Consider the following 6,353-nt stretch of genomic DNA (forward strand, 5'->3'; position numbering starts at 1 on the left):
GTTAAGGCACCTATGTTAGACTACTGTTTCTTGACTACAGCTCTGCCTTCAATACTATAATTCCAAGCAAACTATTCTCCAAACTCCTAGACCTGGGACTCAGCACCTCCCTCTGCAACTAGATCTTTGAATTCCTGACCAACAAACCACAATCAGTAAGGATTGACAGCAAAACCTCTGCCACGATTATTCTCCACACTGGTGCCCCACAAGGTTGCACCCTCAGCCCTCTACTCTCGATACACTCATGACTGCAAGGCCAGATTCTGCTCTAACTCCATCTACAAGTTTACAGATGATATCACTGTAGTGGGCCATATCTCAAATAACAATAAGTTAGGGTACAGGAAGAAGATGGAGCACCTAGTGATATGGTGTCATGACAATACTCTTTCCCTCAATGTCAGCAAAACAAAAGAGCTGGTCATCGACTTCAGGAAAGGGAGGCAGTACACATGGTCCTGTTTACATCAACTGTGATAAGGTCTAGAGGGTTGAGAGCTTCAATTTCTTAGGAGTGAACATCACCAATGGCCTGCCTTGGTCCAACTACATAGACACCATGGCCAAGACAGCTCACCAGCACCTCTACTTCATCAGGAGCCTAAAGAAATTTGGCATGTTCCCTTTTGACCCTCACCAATTTTTATCGATGCACCAGAGAAAGCATCCTATCTGGATGCATCATGGTTTGGTATGGCAACTGCTCTTGCCATCATGGCAAGAAATTGCAGAGTTGTGGACAACAGCTCAACATATCACAGAAACTAACCTCCACTCAATGGACTCTGTCTACACTTCTTGCTTCCTCTGGAAAGAAGCCAGCATAATCAAAGACCCCACCCACCCTGGGCATTCTCTCTGCTCTCCAATTGGGCAGAAGATACAAAAAGCCTGAAAGCATGTACCACCAGGTGCAAGGACAGCTTCTATCTCACTGTTATAAGACTATTGAACGGTTCCTTGGTGTGATAAAATGGATTCTGGACCTCACAATCTACCTCATTATGACCTTGCACCTTATTGTCTGCCTGCACTGTGCTTTATCTGTGACTATAACACTTTATTCTGTACTTTGTTATAGTTTTACCTTGTACTACCTCAATTCAGTGTTGTAATCAATTGATCTGTAAGGACAATATGCAAGACAAGTTTTTCACTGCACCTCATTACATCTGACAATAATAGACCAATTCACCAATGCATGGCTCCTCATATACCCATGGGGATACAATGGAAGAACATGACCCTGTCTTCTACTCCTCCCTCAGGGTTCCTGGGCTTGGCTATCCTGTAACTCTCTCTCATGTAGAACGTCCAGCAGGAACAGCAGAAGAACTCCTCAGTAAAAGGTTAATATTAAGGAGTGGTGGGGACCAAAGGGACTGGAGTGAGTTAACAACATCTTGGAAAACATCTTGTATTGATTTGATTTCTCTTTTGTTTAATCAAATATCTGGGGAGAATCTTTTAACCATTTTGGGGGAACTGCAAAATACAACAGAGGGTCATCTCATGTAAAAGGGCAGAGTAAAGGAAAGGATGTGGGGTGGAGCACAATTAAAGAAATATGCTGAGGGAGCGCTCACAGGAACAGGTCTAGGGCGTGCTCAGCTTCTCCAAAATAAATCAGCAGCTTGTCCGAACTTGACAGGTCAACAAAGCACACAAATAATATTTAAAATGGTAACAGGCACCAAAGCTGAAATGACGTGAAAGGGATCCAGATATTGTAAATATGGGTGTGTCTTTTCTTGGAACATAATTGTTGAAGGTTTGTCTTTGTACATTCTCCGCTGTTTGTGTTCACTTTCAGTCACAGTGCTGGTCAGAACTGAAAGCTATTAACCCTTTGCAGTCTCGTTGGAAGTTTTAGTTCTGTCTGTGTTTCCATTGTAATCATTGAATCGTGTTTTGGTTTGAAAGTGATTTCAAGTGAACAAGTGTTTCCTGGAGCAAGGCCTTTAAATAGTTCTGTAAAATTGTCAAATCTTGAGTTCCTGACCATTGCAATATTTCCCATTTGTATGAAGGGATGTGCTGCATTTCAGGATTTAAGTTTTTAAAACAGAAATTTTGAACAAAACACAAAAGAATACATTTTTTCTGCTGATATTAACAGGATTTTTTTCACACAGGACTTCTTGACAGTTGTGAAGATTTTAGGGAGAGAACATAATTTTATAAGGCCTTGGTAAAACTGTATCTGGAGTATTCTGTGCAGATTTTCCCTCCTTAGTTGAAATAAAATGCATATTCTTGCTACAGAAGGAATGTAAAAGATAATGGGAAATGTAAGGGTTAATGACTGGAAATTTAAGGGTTAATGGTGTGCAGCTATTCTTCCCATGGCGTGCTATTGCCTCAACCATGTGGTGACTATAGTTATGACTAAAATGTTCAGGTGTGGGTGAGAAAGAAAGAAGTTTTTAAGATGTATCTTGTTTTGCTGAAAGCTTGCTGTCAGCAACTGCCTTAGCAAGTGCAACTTCCCACGAGGTTTCCCACAAATTGGGTATAAAAGTAGGGACACTAACAGGTAAATCTCTGGGTGGGGATCAGTACAGAACACTGGTTACTCTGTATCCCTCACTTCTGCTAGCATTAAAATAATAAAGCATTGATTGTAAGTTCTTTGGTTCTGCTGTTGTCTGATTAATTACAGCGCAGGTCAACTTTCACATTGGCGTAGTCGGCAGGATCTCACTGGGATACCTGGATACCTCTGGACTGAGTAAGTGGTAGGCAGTGTTCGGAAGGCCAACGTGAGAAATAAAGGCGCCTTCAGACTCCTTGAGTCTGACCCCTCAGTTGCCCTCCTGAAACACTGTGGTCCCTCGTCCAAGGTAGATCTGGTTCCCTGCCGAGTTCCAAAAAGAACCAGGAGAGAACAAAGAGATTCACAGGTAGGAGCGTGTTATTTTGAAGAAATAGTCGTATGGTATAAAAATAACTACTTAAAGTTCGTTCGGAATTGGAGTTCGTGTGGAATAAATAAGCTTGTTTGGTATAAATAAGGTCATATGGAATAAATTCATTTGGTATATAAGTTCATTTGGGATAAGTTTGTTTGGGAAACTAAGTAGTACTACAGAGTTCAGTTGGAAACAGTCTGGGATAAATTGTAATTCAACCTGTGCCAGTGAGGCAAGGATAAATTATCCTCTTTATAATATTTTTAATTCCACAAAGAAAATACAGAGTACATACATCAAAAAGAGGATAAAAAATGCTACTGAATATATTGTGTTAAATCATACTTGAGATCACAGTACTCTAATTAATAATCATGTGATAGTTATAAAGAAAAAAATTGGAATAATTTTATTATTAAAAAAAATCTACACCCCTACCAAAAACCAGAGCTGTTTGGTTAAAAAAAAAAGATAGATCACAAGACAAGGGAGCAGAAGTAGGCTATTCGGCCCATCAAGTCTGCTTCAAAGAAAAGAAAGGAAAAAAGAAATGAGAAATGGGGGGAAAAAGACTGCTCCATGAGCTAAAGGAAAAAAAAACCTATGCCTTTCTCGCCCCAATTTCCAGCTTTATCCCCATATCCCTTGATACCTTGACTAATTAGATACCTATCTATCTCCTCCTTAAACGCCTCCAGTGATCAGGCCTCCACTGCTGTACGTGGCAAAGAATTCCATAATTTCACTACCTTCTGGCTAAAGAAATTTCTCCTCAACTCTGTTTTAAACCTGTACCCTCTAATTGTAAGATTGTGCCCTCTGGTCCTGGACTCACCCACCAAGGGAAACAGCTTGGCCACATCTACTCTGTCCAGTCCTTACAACATTCTAAATGTTTCTATGAGGTCCCCTCTCATTCTCCTGTACTCCAGTGAGTACAGTCCAAGAACCGACAAACGCTCATCATATGTAAGCCCTTTCATTCCGGGAATCATCCTCGTAAATCTCCTCTGAACCCTCTCCAACATCAGCACATCCTTCCTAAGATATGGGGCCCAAAACTACACACAGTATTCCAAATGAAGCTCCACTAGTGCCCTGTAGAACCTCATCAACACCTCCCTACTTTTATACACTATACCTCTCGAAATGAATGCCAACATAGCATTCGCTTTCCTTACTGCCAATCCTACCTGGTGGTTAACCTTTAGGGTATCCTGCACAAGTACCCCAAGTCCCTTTGTACTTCTATACTTTGAATTTTCTCCCCTTCTAGATAATAATCTGCCCGTTTATTTCTGTTTCCAAAGTGTACAACGGCAAATTTCTCAACATTGAATCTCATCTGCCATTTCCTTGCCCATTCTCCTAAACTATCTAGGTCTCTCTGCAACCTTCCTGTCTCCTCAATACTCCCTACTCCTCCACCTATCTTGGTGTCATCTGCAAACTTAGACACAAAACCATTTACTCCATCATCCAAATCATTAATGTACAAGGTAAAAAGAAGCGGCCCCAACACTGACCCCCGTGGAACACCACTAGTAACCGGTAGCCAACCAGAACAGGATCCTTTTATTCCCACCCTTTACTTTCTGTCAACCAGCCAATGCTCCACCCATTCTATTATCCTACCTGTAATTCCATGACCTCTCATCTTATCAGCCTCTTGTGTGGCACCTTGTCGAAGGCCTTTTGAAAGTCTAAATACACAACATCTACAGCTTCTCCCTTAACTTCCCTTCATGAAACCATGCTGGCTTGGACCTATCTTGCCTTGCACCTCTAGGTATTCCATAACCTCATCCTTGAGGATCAGTTCTAATAACTTTCCCACCACTGATGTCAGACTAATAGGTCTGTAATTTCCTTTATGCTGCCTCCCACCTTTCTTATACAGCAGAACTACATTTGCGACCCTAAAGTCCTCCAGAACCTATCGATTCCTGGAAAATTATCACCAGTGTTTCCGCAATCTCTAAAGCCACCTCCTTCAGAACCCAGGGATGCACCACATCCAGTCCGGGAGACTTATCTGTCTTTACTCCATTTAGCTTTGCTAGCACCTTCTCTCTAGTAATCTTAACTGAACTCAGTTCCATTCCTTGAGACCCCTGACTATCCAGTATATTGCTGATGTCCTCCACAGTGAAGACCAATGCAAAATACTCATTTAGTTCCTCTGCCATCTCTTTATCATCCATTATAATCTCTCCCGCACCGTTATCGATTGGTCCTATATCAACCCGTGTCTCTCTTTTACTCTTCATATATTTAAAAAAACTCTTAGTATCCTTTCAAATGTTATCTGCCAACTTCCTTTCATAATTCATCTTTCCTAATGACCTACTTAGTTTCTTTCTGCAGGTTTTTAAAAGTTTCCCAGTCTTCTGTTTCCCACTAATTCTTGCTTCCTTGTATGCCCTCCCTTTTGCTCTTATTTTAGCCTTAACCTCTCTCGTTATCCACATTTGTGTCTTTTTTCCATTCAAAACCTTTTTTCTTGGAATATATCTATCCTGCATTTTCCTTATTTCTTGTAGAAATCCTATCCATTTCTGCTCTGCTGTCCCTCCAGCTAGCTTACTCTTCCAATCAATTTGGGCCAGCTCCTCTCTCATACCACTGTAATTTCTTTTGTTCCACTGAAATATCGATACACCAGTTACCAGCTTCTCCTTAGGGTAACTAAGAAGCAGCTTTGACTGAGAGCCAAAACAGCTTCCCAGGAAGAAACCCACCCCCTCCTCCCAGCACCCAAAGACAGAAAGCCAGCCAAAGACAGCTGACCAACTACCTAAAGGCAGATTAACCCAGATATCTGCTCACTAACTTTCAAGGTTAGTAAATTCCAACCCAGTCATAATGAGTTAGAAAGAAACCACGGTTATAAAATTGTAAAAAAAAACAAGTATCCTTATTTCAAAATGTATTTGAAGAAACATATTGTAGCGACTCACCATCCGAGCAAGCGAGCCGGCTTGGCAGTCGGGTTGCCTGTCGTCGGAGTGGCGAGGCCCAAGATGGCGTTGGGCCTTCGTCTTCTCCGAGCGACAGGGAGAACCCGCACATGGGAAAGGTTTGATGACGTAGTGTATACGTCATTTCCATTTTCGGTGGGCGAGAACAGTCTCTCTTAAAAGGCCCGCACAAGGCGGGAAAATAAACCGGTTCTTGTTCTAAAACCCTTTGACTAGTGTCTTGTTTTCACATCGCGGTAGCAGCCACAACATTGGTGACCCCGACGGTCCAAACGGATTTTGGACCCGCACAATGGACAACAGCGCAGCAGCCAACACAGTGGCACTCAAGCTGCCCACCTTTTGGACACTTCATCCCAGCGTCTGGTTCGACCAGGCTGAAGCACAATTCCACCTTCTGCAGATCACCTCCGACTCCACACGATACTACCATGTGGTCAGCTCTCTGGACCAGGAG

The sequence above is a fragment of the Pristis pectinata genome, chromosome 6 (assembly GCF_009764475.1).
Source record: "Pristis pectinata isolate sPriPec2 chromosome 6, sPriPec2.1.pri, whole genome shotgun sequence".
NCBI lineage: Eukaryota > Metazoa > Chordata > Chondrichthyes > Rhinopristiformes > Pristidae > Pristis > Pristis pectinata.